At 46.2% G+C, this 14,130-nt stretch overlaps 1 protein-coding gene and 1 long non-coding RNA gene across 3 annotated transcripts in view; both read left to right on the top strand.

Annotated features, from left to right (window-relative positions):
• The window catches only part of LOC121656516 (prolyl endopeptidase-like), a 40,470-nt gene that overhangs the window by 9,116 nt on the left and 17,224 nt on the right, over nucleotides 1–14,130 (top strand). The window lies entirely within an intron of this gene.
• LOC121656530 lies at nucleotides 7,990–13,975 on the top strand. The gene is made up of 3 exons (XR_006013416.1): nucleotides 7,990–8,001; nucleotides 12,548–12,550; nucleotides 12,925–13,975. It is a non-coding gene; the product is annotated as an uncharacterized LOC121656530 (long non-coding RNA).

Here is a 14,130-nt window from a genome sequence, read left to right as displayed (position 1 = left end):
CCTTCCTCCACCTCCCTCCACCTCGGTCCCTTCCTCCACCTTCCTCCACCTCTTCCCCTTCCTCCACCTCTGTCCCTTCCTCCACCTTCCGCCACATCTTTCCCTTCCTCCACCTCCCTCCACCTCTTTCCCTTCCTCCGCCTTTTTCCCTTCCTCCACCTCTGTCCCTTCCTCCACCTCCCTCCACCTCTTTCCCTTCCTCCACCTCTGTCCCTTCCTCCACCTCCTCCACCTCTTTTCCTTCCTCCACCTCTTCCCCTTCTTCCACGTTCCTCCACCTCTTTCCCTTCCTCCACCTCCCTCCACCTCGTCCCCTTCCTCCACCTTTTTCCCTTCCTCCACCTCCCTCCACCTCTTCCCCTTCCTCCACCTTCCTTCCTTCACATGAACGTACATGAATGCGTGGCCGGACAGGCTGGAGATCACCACGGAGACGGTGTGTGACATCATGCTCCAGATGGAATTATGTGTCTAGTTATTCACATGGACATTTTTTATTCCTCCAGTCTAGAAATGATGAATTTCCGTTTATTTCTCCTTTTTAAAGAAAAAAAACGTCACAGTATCAAACCAGACTTTTCACCATTTATAAATAAACACTTCAGACATGGTGGAAACGCCAATTTAAACACTTGGACAAACTTGTTGGTCCCCTTTGGTTAATGAAAGAAAAACTCACAACGGTCACAGAAATAACTTGAATCTGACAAAAGTAATAATAAATAAAAATTCTATGAAATTTAACCAATGAAAGTCAGATGTTGCTTTTCAAACATGTTTCAACAGAATTATTTAAAAAAATAAACTCATGAAACAGGCCTGGACTAAAATGATGGTTCCCTTAAGTTAATATTTAGTTGTAAAACCTTTTGAGGAAACCACAATCCAATGATTCCTGTAACTGTCGGTGAGACGTCTGCACCTCTCAGCAGGTATTTTGATCCACTCCTCATAAGCAAACTGCTCCAGTTGTCTCAGGTTTGAAGGGAGCCTTTTCCAGACGCCATGTTTCAGCTCCTTCCAAAGATGCTCAGTAGGATTTAGGTCAGGGCTCATAGAAGCCACTTTAGAATAGTCCATGTTTTCCTCTTAGCCATTCTTGGTGTTTTTAGCTGTGTTTTGGGTCTTTGTCCTGTTGTAAGACCCATGACCTGCGACTGAGACCAAGCTTTCTGACACTGGCAGCACATTTCTCTCTAGAATCCTTGATAGTCTTGAGATTTCATTGTACCTGCAGAACATAACAGAACCTCCTCCATGTTCCACAGTAGGGACGGTGTTCTTTTCTTCATATGCTTCATTTCTCCGTCTGGAAACATAGAGATGATGTGTCTTGGTAAAAAGTTCCATTTGTGTCTCATCTGTCCATAGGACATTCTCCCAGAAGCTTTGTGGCTTGTCAGCATGTAGTTTGTCTTTTTTATGGTTTGTTTTTAACAATGGTTCCTCCTTGGTCGTCTCCCATTAAGTCCACTTTGGCTCAAACAAGGACGGATGCTGTGATCTGACACTGATGTTCCTTCAGCTTGAAGTTCACCTTTAATCTCTTTAGAAGTTTTTCTGGGCTCTTTTGTTACCGTTCGTATTATCCGTCTCTTTGGTTTGTCATCAGTTTTCCTCCTGCGGCCACGTCCAGGGAGGTTGGCTACAGTCCCATGGATCTTACATTTCTGAATAATATGAGCAGCTGTAGCCACAGGAACATCAAGCTGCTTGGAGATGGTCTTATAGCCTTTACCTTTAACATGCTGGTCTATAATTTTCTTTCTAATCTCCTGAGACAACTCTTTCCTTTGCTTCCTCTGGTCCATGTTGTGTGGTACACACCATGTCACCAAACAGCACAATGACTACCTGTAGCCTATATATAGACCCACTGACTGGTTACAAGCTTGTAGACGCCTGTGATGCTAATTAGTGGACACACCTTGGATTAACACGTCCTTTTGGTCACATTATTTTCAGTCTTTTCTAGGGGAACCATCATTTTAGTCCAGGCCTGTTTCATGAGTTTATTTTTTTTAAATAATTCTGTTGAAACATGGTTGAAAAGCAATGTCTGACTTTCATTGGTTAAATTAAATGGATTTTTTATTTATTATTACTTTTGTCAGATTCAAGTTATTTCTGTGGCCTTTGTGAGTTTTTCTTTCATTAACCGAAGGGAGCCAATAATTCTGTCCACGTGTGTAGTTCCACATCTTTAATAGAGGCTGTGCCCCAACGTCACCACGCACAGAACTGTGGGATTGATTCGCCATTTTGAGGGAACCTCTGCAGGACAAAGTGTTGATCTAGCTGACACGATGCAAGCGCAGCCATCTTCTGCTCACATGAAGCCCAAACAACCCATGCTCCTCCAGAAGCACATGGGCTGGAACAGTTGCTGCAGAAGTCCACTGTTCTCTGATCCAGCGTGTTCACTGCACCACGGCGGAAACGGTAGAGCTCCTGCTTTATCTCCGTTGTGTTTGCTGATCATGAAGCTGCTGCTGCAGCCGAGGTCACAAATTGTCGAAAGATAATAGGATGAAATACTCCTCAGAAGGTCTAATTGAGATGGAGATTAAACAGACGAGAGTCACTGCTAACCGACATAAACAGATGTAAAATCACTCCATGGTGAGAGAATTAAACAAGAATTCTCCACCAACAACGCCACCTCGGTCCTAAAGGACTGGAAGAAACCACCAGGCCCCCCCTCTGGCCCGACCTGGCCCACAGTCTGAATGAGTTCTCCTGCTAAACCACCGTTCACACACTGCAGCTTCTCTCTCTCTGAGCCAGACTGTTTTCTGTTTTTCATCATGTAAGTCTTCATCACATCTGCTCTTCTTCAAGCGCACACAGTCGTGAGTTTCTACTCAATGTGGACAGGACCACTTCTTACAAGTTAAACTCCACTCAAGTAGAAGAGCTACGAGACCGTGGTCTGGTTCAAAGGCCCACTCAATCACCGACCCCCAGCCCAGACCGTGGTCTGGTCCGGAGGCCCGCTCAATCACCAACCCCCAGCCCACACCGCGGTCTGGTCTGGAGGCCTGCTCAATCACCAACCCACAGCCCAGACCACGATCTGGTCCAGAGGCCTGCTCCATCACTGACCCCCAGCCCAGGCCGCGGTCTCATCCGGAGGCCCGCTCAATCACCAACCCCCAGCCCAGACCACGAGCTGGTCTGGAGGCTCGCTCAATCACCGACCCCCAGTCCAGACCGCAGTCTCGTCCAGAGGCCCGCTCAATCACCAACCCCCAGCCCAGACCACGAGCTGGTCTGGAGGCCCGCTCCATCACTGACCCCCAGTCCTGCACTTCGCCCACAGTGGAGGCGACACAAGAGACGTGAGAGGAAGCAGAAATAAGCTAGGCTAGCGGTTAGCAACTCCGATAGCGGTGAGCGAGTGCTGTGTTCATGTGGTCATGGAAACTTGGCTCGCTACCAACATGTGCTATTGGGCACACAGAGCTCTTGGGGTGGAAGGGAAGATGGATGGTGGGGGACTCTGTGTTTACATCAGCAATGCCTGGTGTCGTGATGCTTGCTGTGGTCTGCAAACACGGCTCACGTTCAGTGGAGTTTATGGTCATTAAATTCCGACTTTTACCGCCATACGGCTCGCTGCTGTTTACGTTCCTCCGAGCTCCAGTGGAAACAACAGCAGTGAAGCATTGAAGGAACTGCATCAACACATCAGGGAGCAGCAGACAGCCCACCCTGATGCCTTTCTCATCTTGGCTGGGGATTTCAACCACGCACACCCAAAGAGTGTGTTTCCAAAAGTACACAAACACAGATTTTGCAACATGTAGAAACGACACACTGGACCAGGTTTACACCACCCAGAGAGGAGCTTACGAGGCCCTTCCCCTTCCACAGCTCGGCGCCTCTGACCACATCACTGTCATGCTAACGCCAGCAGACCACCGGTGAAAGTCACCAGACCAGTTCTCAGCGAGGTTCGTGTGTGGTCAGAAGGATCCTTGGAGGTACTGAAGTGAATGTGTACGGCTCTCAGGGTGAGGCAAGTGAAGATCACAGCATATCTTTTAACCGTAGCCCGGCCCCTTTTAACCTCAAATGGCCCGAAGAAATCAACACCAGTGTTCGAGAAAGTACGTTTATCTGGCAGGAGACGATCCTCTGGTAGATCTGCCATCCTTTGCTCCCCAATCTTTCCACTTATCCTGCGGCATGTAGTACATTTGTTGATTATCCTTCGGATTGCTGCGTTGGCCTGTGGTATCCAGCGCCAAAACATAACTGCGCCCACAGTGGCCTGCTTTTTGATGTATGTCTCTCAGAATCAGTGTGGATACCTTGCTGTTCTTTGACAGAATCGCTGGATGCTTAGCATCTTCGGGCATTGCAGACTTGTGTAGTCTTCCACGAACTCTCAGGGTGCCATCCTGAAGAATTGGATCTAGTCTAGACAGCCGATTGCGGGGACTGAGCTGCTTGTCCTTCTGCAAGATCTCAATCTCTTCTCCAAAGTGTTGTCTTTGGCTGAACTGTACTATCTCCAGCACTGCAGCTACTAGATCTTCCAAGGTAAGTTTTTTTGTTCCCAATAGTTTTTCTGTATTCCTGTATTTGTTGTCTCAAATTTGTCTTTTGCCACTCTGGTCCTTTTTCAGTTTGACTGGTTGCGCCTACTATCCTTTTTCTTTCCTCTTTCAGTTTCCAAAGAGTCTCCTTTACCTTTAAGATCCAGGCCACTGCTCTTTTCAGTCTTTGCCAATCTGAGTAGTAGTTTATCAGTTCATTCATTGGTTCGTTTTCTTCTTTGACTTTAGTTGTGTGTACTGCTGTTTTGTTCTTGATTTCTGGATCATTTAAGAGACTTTCATTTCTTTGTTCAAGTTGTTCTGGCCAGTCCGTTTCACTTCTGATTATGAAGTTCGGCCCTTTGAACCACGTTCCAGCTTGTTCCAAGTTCTTAGCTTTTAAGCCTCTGGTGGCTTGATCTGCAGGGTTCTCTTTTTTTCCATTGCGACGGCTTGGTTGCTTCTCTTATCATTTCAACTCGGTTAGCAACAAAGGTTTTGAAACGAGTGGTTTTACTGTTAATGTATTTGAGCACTGTAGTGCTATCTGTCCAGAAGATAGACTGTTGCAATGGGATTTGAAGCTCTTGCTGCAGCATCTTGTCTACTTTGGCTGCTATGACTGCCGAGGTCAGTTCCAAACGAGGGATGGTGACCAACTTAAGCGGAGCCATTCTTGCCTTCCCCATAAGGAACACACACTGCTTCTTTCCATCTTTGTTCTCCAATAGCAGATAAGACACAACGCCATATGCATACTCTGATGCATCAGAGAAATGGTGCAGCTGTGCTGCAACAGTAGATCCAAAATCCAAAGTTTTCAAACATCTGTTTATCTTGAACTTGGAGAGGTGAGTAACATCCTCGATCCATTTTCTTCAATCTGCTGCATGTTTCTCACCAATCTTTTCATCCCATCCATATTGTTCTTTGCAGAGTTCTTTCAGCAAGAGTTTAGCAGGCAGGATAACAGGTGCCGAGAAGCCCGATCCAATACAGTACCTTGAGCGGTGTGAGGACTTCCTGGCTCTCGACCCCCTCACTGATGAGGAGCTCATCGCCACTCTTCGTAATGTGCTCCATGGTACGTCCAGAGACTGGTGGGACGTAGCACGTCATAAAATCCAATCCTGGAGTGAATTCCACCAGCATTTTCGGGCTGCTTTTCTCTCTGAAGACTACGAGGATGAATTGGCTGAGCGGGTGCGCAACAGAGTCCAGGAAGAGAATGAAAGCATCAGAGACTTTACCTACATGTATCAATCTCTTTGTAAACGTTGGAAGCCAGACATCACTGAAGAAGAGACTATAAAACTGATTTTAAAGAACATTAACCCTCAACTGGCCAGTCAGCTGAGGAGCAGGGTTACCACTGTAGATGAACTTGTTCGCCTGGGTCAACAAATGGAGAAAGACAGACAGAACCAGCTGCGATATGAGCAGAGGAAAAATGTGTGGAAAAAATCTCAGAAGGTGGTTACCTCTGAATCTGCTGACCAATCAAACGGAGACACCCCAAACCAGCCAAGCCAATCTACCTTCACTCGACCTTCTGCAGTGTACTGCTGGCGCTGTAAAGGTAGCCATGCGCCTGCTTCATGTCCACAGTGGAAGGCCGATAAAAACCGTACTCCCTCTTCAAATTCATCCTCCCAGCAAGCTGCTAGAAAGTCCCAGCTCCCTGAAGGTCCAGCTACATTTAGCTCTCTCACACCCTCAGGTCACCTAGGAGGACTTCCTTCAACAAACTCTTTACCGTCCCTTGTTGACTGTCACCTGCCCTGCCAGTTGGTGATTCCACTGAACATTGGGCCATGGAAAGGTACTGCAATCCTGGATACAGGCTCATCATATACTCTGTTAAATGAAAATATTTGGTCAGGAGTAAAAGGCCACCTGGATGTGCTGAAGCCCTGGACCAGAGGACCTCTGTATTTAGCAGATGGTGAAGGACGACAGCCTTTAGGATGGACTGAACTGACTCTTACCTTACAGTCTGTGACTGTGACAATACCCTGTGTGATCCTGCCAGCACTGAGCCTAGCTTTTCCTGCAGTGGCAGGACTTGACTTCATTTTCTTTTCCAGATTACAGTTTGATGTCTCTGAGAACAGTTATTGGTTTAAAACGAAAAAGGAACACCAGTATCAGTTCTTGGGAGCATCTGCTTTAATGCCCAATGTTGGATCACTTCCACATCTTGCTTTTTTTTTCTTCTGTCGCTCCAGCAGATTTACTTCCTCTCACCCCATGCCATGATCCCCTGGTAGCTGCCACTCATAGTGCTCATCTGGATGACTTTGGAAAAAAACAATTACTTTGTCAATTGAGAAACAACACAGACGTTTGCACCAACACTTTGGGCTGTACAGGTGTTCTCACACATAAAATCTTCCTCTCACACAATGTGCCTATAAATCAAAAACCTTACCGGACATCTCCAGCCAAACTTGGGGTAATTAAGGAACATGTACAGGAAATGTTGGAAAAGGATCTTATAGAGCCGTCTACTTCTCCATATGCCGCCCCGGTGGTCCTAGTGCCGAAAAAACAGGATCCTAAACCACGATTCTGTGTGGATTACAGGAAACTAAATGCAGTCACCCATACAGATGCTTATTCCTTACCCAACATCCAGGAAATCCTGGAATCTCTGGCTGGAGCTGCCATATTCACAACCTTGGACCTTAACAGTGGTTATTGGCAGGGCCAAATGGATGAGGAAAGCCATGAAAAAACTGCTTTTGTCTGCCCACTTGGCTTATACCAATTTAAAGTGATGCCTTTTGGATTTAAAAACGCCCTGGCCACTTTCCAGCTGCTGATGGAGCTGGTTTTGGGTGACCTGAGAGGAACAGTATGTCTAGTCTACCTGGATGACATCATCATTTATTCAAACACCCAGGAACAGCACATGCAGGACATACAAGCCGTATTTGACAAGTTGCGAGCCGCAAACCTCACCGTGAACATGAAAAAGAGCCAATTCTTTCGTACATCACTGAACTTCTTGGGTCACATCGTCTCTTCAGCTGGGGTGGAAGTCAATGCAGAAAAAACTAAGGCTGTTCAGGAATGCCCTGTTCCTCAAAATATAAAAGAACTACAACGATTTTTGGGAATGGCTGGATGGTACCATCGTTTTGTGCCCCGATTTTCTCAGCTCACTGAACCACTCAATGTCCTGAAGCGCAAGGGAGCGAGATTCATCTGGACCCCACAGTGTCAGGCAGCCTTTGAGGCCCTCAAACAACATTTGGTTTCTCCACCCGTACTTGGCCATCCTGAATTCAGTCTCCCATTCATTGTGTACACGGATGCGAGTGATGTCGGTCTGGGAGCTGTACTGGCACAGTCCACCGGTCTGGGGACAGAACAGGTTCTGGCCTTTGCCAGCCGTACACTAAATCAAGCTGAAAGGAATTACTCCACTACAAAGTAAGAGTGTCTTGCCGTTGTTTGGGCCCTAGAGAAATGGCGGTATTACCTGGAGGGGAGGCACTTCACTGTTGTTACTGATCATTCTTTCCTTATTTGGGTGTTCAAAACCCAGAAACCAAGCACAAGATTAATCCGGTGGGCCCTTCGTCTCCAAGAATTTACATTTACCGTGGAGTATCGCCAAGGACATTACAACACTGTTCCAGATGCCCTATCAAGAGCACCAGTACCAGATCACCAACTTCTAACTTGTGCCGTTGTGTTGCGCTCTGCAACCGATACTTCTAGAAACCTGCAGATCACAGACGAGGACATTTGGAAAGCTCAACAGGAGGATCCTGAGGTCCAAAGCCTGTATGAAAAAATCATGGAAACAGGGGAAGTTGCTGAAAGTCCCACAATCGGATTTACGGTGGTGGAGGACAAGGTGTACAGAATTCTCCAGTTACCTCACAAAACTCTGTATCAAGTCTTCATCCCATCTTCCCTCCGGCAGCAGGTACTTCACCATTACCATGACAACCCCTTATCTGGACACCTAGGGCGTTACAAAACATATAAACGATTACAGGCTCTTATGTATTGGCCCAGAATGAGTCTAAGCATGAGGGATTATGTGCGATGTTGCCCGGTTTGCAGGCAGTATAAACCAGAAACCCGGAAACCACCAGGGAAGCTTCAACAAACTTTTGTCAGCAGGCCTTGGGAGATGCTGGGAGTTGACCTCATGGGACCATTTCCACGTAGCAGCAACGGAAACTTGTATCTGCTAGTCTTTGTCGATTATTATACTCGTTGGACAGAGTTATTTCCTCTACGAAAGGCCACCGCTGAAACTGTATCCCATACGTTCACTCGTGAAATCTTCACCCGATGGGGTACATCGGCATACATCCTTTCAGACCAGGGTCCCCAGTTTGTGTCATCTGTGTTTGAGGAAGTCTGTAGTCGATGGAATCTCAGACGGAAAAGGACCTCCCCATATCACCCGCAAACCAACCTCACTGAATGAGTAAACCGCAACCTCAAGGCTATGATTGCATCATACGTGAATTCTGCTGTGCACGAAACCACAGGCGTTACCCCTGCAGAACTAAATCTGGGGCAACCACTAAGTGGACCCATGGACAATGAGTTCTCCCCACTCTTATGCGACCCAGATTCACCTGCCTATCCTACGACCGTACAGTTAACAGAACTCAAACAGATTGTTAACAAGAACTTGGAAAGAGCACGTAAAAGACAAAAACAGTATTACGACAAAAGACGGAGGGATACAGATTTTGAAGTGAATGATCATGTTTGGCTCCGTTCTCACCCTACTTCAAAAGCAGACATGTCCTATTCAGCCAAGCTTGCCCCCCGTTGGAAGGGTCCATTCAGGGTCACTCAGAAAGTAGGTCCAATCAACTACCAGGTTGTTTTGGAAAATACTGGTGAAGACCTGCAGATAGTTCATGTGACACAACTGAAGCCCTGTTATCCTACTGCAGCTGAAGTGGATAGGGCACAACGTAGTCAACTCTTAAAAATATTTGAGGACAGTGATGAAGAAGATTTCCGAGGTTTTTCTGACCCTTCGCTGTGCGTCTAATTGATTCAGGTTTTGCAGTATATAGCAAATTCTTTCAAGGGGGGAGGAGTGTGACAGCCTGATTGTCTGCCATGTCATATGTGTGTCTCTGATTAAACTCACCTGCTTCACTGCTCCACCCTGCCTGAAATCAGCCAGTAGAATTTTCTTTTAGCCTTGAGAAGCTGGACCAGAAAGTTATAAAAATGGGACAGCATTTACCTGAAGGGGAGGAGTCGGACAGTCGGAGAGTGAGAGAGAAGAGAGAGAGAGAGAGCGGTAACAGGTGTGATCGAGGGCAGACGAGTTCAGCACGAGGAAGCGGTTAGAGACTTACTCTTGGGCAGCACGACGGACAACAGACTCGCCGGATGGAGTTAATCTTTATTCTTCCTGGATACTGGAGTGGAAGACCGGTGTCGTGAGTCCCAGTCTGGTATTATCCTTTCCCTTTCTGCTTGCTTAGGTGTTGCCGAGGAGAAATTACCCTCGGACATCCGTCATTTCCTTGTTTTGGTGCCCCGCCGCGGGATTAATTGGAAAACCCGGAGTGGAGTTTACGGTGCTTTTCGTTGAATTGGTTTGGAACTGGATTGAACTAGGACTTACAAGGTGGAACAGATTTATTCAGAGGCCGGATTGAAGTGATAGTTTTCCCCCTCTTTTTTGTTTTTCTGATTTTTGATGGCTTGAACTGAACTGAACTATTATTTATTCTTTTTTTTTTTGTTTTTTTGTTTTGTTTTTTTGGGGGCGTTTCATTTTTTGATGAAACTATTTTGAGCTGAACGGTTGCCATGGTATTATTTTTTTTGTTGTTTGCTTGGTTGCTATATGTATAAATGTATGGTGTCATTATGAACTGGTGTTGGGTATGTTTCTTTATCTTTGCCAACGGGGTGTTTGTATGAACTATTTATGAACATCCTTTGTGGAGTGGTTATTAGGTCTCAGGTAAATTATAAATGTCAGGAGAAAGACCTGGCTGGCACCCCGGAAAAATAAATGAATAAAATTTGGTTTGTGATACACCTGAGCAAAACCGTCACACTGATCATTGTCAGTCCTCTGATCTATTGCATGCTCGAAAGTTCGTATAAAGCCTTTGTACTGTAGAGCATCACCTCTGAACACAGGAATGTCCTTCATCGGCAGCTGAGACAGCTGCTGTTGTTTTACTAGTAGGTCTGTGATTTCATTCTGTTTTTGCAAGACTGCAACTATGTCATCACCTTTGTCCATTTGAGTGTTAGGCTGATAACGTGGAACTGGATGAGAAGGCGGTGATGTTTGGTGGTGCTGCATTGGAGGTTTAACGTGCATGTTATCAGTAGCTTGTAGCGGCGTCATCACGCTAACCTTTTCCTTCTTTACAGATCCAAAAGGTAGTTTTCGCATTGATACATGACTACTGTAAACGTCCTTAGAACTACCATACTCCTTAAGCACCTTTAATCTCGCTTGACTTTCAGCCAACACAGTTTTCAGCTCTAACTTTTCTTTTTCTGCTTGGATTCTAGGCGCTTCGAATTCAAGCTCCTGCTTTCTGGTTAATGCTGCTGCACGCTCCAGCAGGGCTGCACGCTCTGCCTCCTGTCTTGCTCGGGTAGAAGAAACACGTGACACAGCTGATGCTCGACTTTCTTTTGCACTACATAAACTAGCCTTTTCAGCGTTTCTGATCCCTGCCTGTGAAATGCTGTCACTTGGTCTAACAGATTCTTGCAACTTATCCATAACATCAGACCCTCCTTCATGCACATTTTCATGTTGTGGTAGCATGTATTCCTGTTCATTTGCTATCCACGTTTTGGCTGTTTTCATAAAGTCTCTGATTGTTGCCATTTTAGGTTCAAACCAGGTGTGCTGGTCAAATGCCTTTTCCTCTTCTTCCAAAAGATTTATAACTTCTTTATTGCAACAATGAAAGTCATTTACCAATAATGCAAAATCATTTTCCATCGAATCTTACACATTCTGGACATTTTTAGCATCTCCCATTAATTTTTCCAGCTCCTTTATTCTGCTTGTCAATGTTCCTAATTTGCGTCTCCTCAATGCAATACACCTCTGCAGTTTTTCCTCTGAAGCCTTTTCAGTTGGCTTACGTGATCTTCCCTGTTCTGAAGCATCTTTCTTACTTGTCTGCTCCTCTTCATCAGCCATCTTTCACTTTGCGGAGTTTAAAGCTCAAGTTGCATGCTGTAGTTCCAAGCCTCCTATTCAGGTGACTTCTTTAAAAGGAAAAAACATGCGCCACAACTTCTCAAAATATCATCAAACTCCACATTGACTAAGTTAGGACTTGCCGTCAAGTTTGCTCAATTTTCGGGGGAGATCCGCTTTACTGTTCTTGGAGCAGAGCGTTTCTTTCGAAGGTCACATTTCTCGGCTACATGCATCATTGTGGTGCCAAGCACTCTCCTAATTTTAAGGAGCCTCTGAATCCAGCCTACAGTCCGCACTTCTGTTGGCCTCAAACAAAGGCTACTACTGGTGAAGCATCCTTCACGGCCTCTTTTCTCCCAGAATTCATTGCACACAAGACAGTGGCAAATGAGCAACCAAGCTCAGAAGAGTATGCTCTTTTGTTTGTTTTTTCCAGCTACACTTTGGTAGAAACATGACAAAACCAAGTACATTAAAAACATGTTTGTTAAATGGTGGTATTAAAATTCTGTAATGTGATATTTGTGGATTTTTAAGAGGTTAATGAAGAGTGTACCGGCTGGAAAACGGCAGAGTCTCAGACAGATTTTTTTTTAATTTTTTTTTTTATGTTATTACTCAGTAAGTGTTAACGTTCACTAACATATCCTGCGATATGCAAACAGTCATTTCAGAGGTTTAAGTGACTCAAGTCCTACGTTGCTGCTATGGGAAATTCTCGCTGGCTAGGTAGGCTGTCCCTTTTCACGAACGTTAAATGGACTTCAGAGTGTGTAGACTACAGAGGACATTAATATATGTGCTCATAAAGTATCTTGAGCAAGTATATCACCAAGTCAGGTACAAATCAATTACTGAGGGCATGCATCAGAAATCATCAGAATCAGAAAACTTTATTAATCCCAGAGGAAACTGTGTGCACAGTTGCTCCATACCAGATAAAGAAAGGATGAGATAAAGATAAAAATCACATTTAAAAAAATGACAGATTAGTTAGGATATCTCTATAAACAGGTCCAGGATCAGTCCTGCAGTGAGTACTATGTACAGTATCATCAGTACGATAGTAAAAAGTAAATGTAGAGCAGAGTGTAAATGTATAACAGTGGATGGCTGCAGGTAGGAATGACTTCCTGTGGTTGGGTGGAGCATTGAGGTGGTATCCGTCTCTCTGAACGTCCTCCTGTGGCTGATCAGCAGGTTGTGAAGCGGGTGGGAGGTATCGTTCAGTATTGTCTTTATTATGGACAACGTTCTCCTCTCCACCACGTCAGAGAGTCCAGTTCCATCCCACCACGTTACTGGCTTGTTTGTGTCTGCAACCCTCAGCCTGCTGCAGCATGCAGCAGCATAGAGGATAGCACTGGCCACCACACACTCATAAAACATCCTGAGCAGCGTTTGGCAGATGTTAAACCACCTTAGCCGCCTCAACAAAGAGAGACGCTCTGGCCCTTCTTGTAAAGTGCAGCGGTGTTCTTAACCCAGTCCAGTTTACTGTCAACATGCACTCCAAGGTACCTGTAACCCTTCACCACTTCCTCATTCACACCTGGACTGAAACAGGTGTCGCTGGTGTTCTGGATCTCCTGAAATCCACCATCAGTTCCTGAGTCTTTGTCACATCAAGCTGCAGATGGTTCTGCTATCACCATGTGACAAAGGAGTCCACAGCAGCTGGATCTTCCACCTCATCTCCTCCCTGAATCATCCAGCTACAGCAGAGTCATCAGAACCTTCTGAAGGCAGCAGGTCTCTGCAGGAGCTGCAGCCAGATGTGTGGAGGGGGAACAGAAAGGGGGAGAGGACGGTCCCTTGTGGTGCTCCAGTGTTGCTGACCACCATGTCCAACACACAGCTCTGCAGGCGCACATACTGTGGTCCGGTCAGGTAGTCCACAATCCAGGACACCAGAGAATCCTCCACCTGCATCGCTGTCAGCTTCTCACCAGGAGGGTCGGCCTGATGGTGCTGAATGTACTGGACAAGTCAAAAACACGATCCTCACAGTGCTCGCCGGCTGGTCCAGGTGGGCGTAGACACGGTTGAGCAGGTAGACGACGGCGTCCTCAACTCCGAGACGAGGCTGGTACGTGAACTGAAGGGGGTCCATATGTGGTCTAACCATGGGTCGGAGCTGATCCAGTATGAGTCTCTCAAGGGTCTTCATGACATGTGAAGTCAGTGCCACGGGTCTGTAGTCTTGGGGCCACTGGGACGTGGGGTCTTTGGTACAGGAAGGAGGCATGACGTCTTCCACCGCACTGGGACCCTATAGACTCAGACTATCATGAAGATGTGGTGTAAGACTCCACAGAGCTGGAGGCACCGGCTTTAAGGACACGGGGACTCACCCCATCCGGTCCTGCTGCCTGCCTGAGTGGAGTCTTGTCAGCTGTTTCT

This window comes from Melanotaenia boesemani, chromosome 17 (genome assembly GCF_017639745.1).
Source record: "Melanotaenia boesemani isolate fMelBoe1 chromosome 17, fMelBoe1.pri, whole genome shotgun sequence".
In the NCBI taxonomy this organism is placed as follows: domain Eukaryota; kingdom Metazoa; phylum Chordata; class Actinopteri; order Atheriniformes; family Melanotaeniidae; genus Melanotaenia; species Melanotaenia boesemani.
The sequence above is the reverse complement of the archived record's forward strand: the minus strand, read 5'-3'. Positions and strand labels throughout refer to the sequence as shown.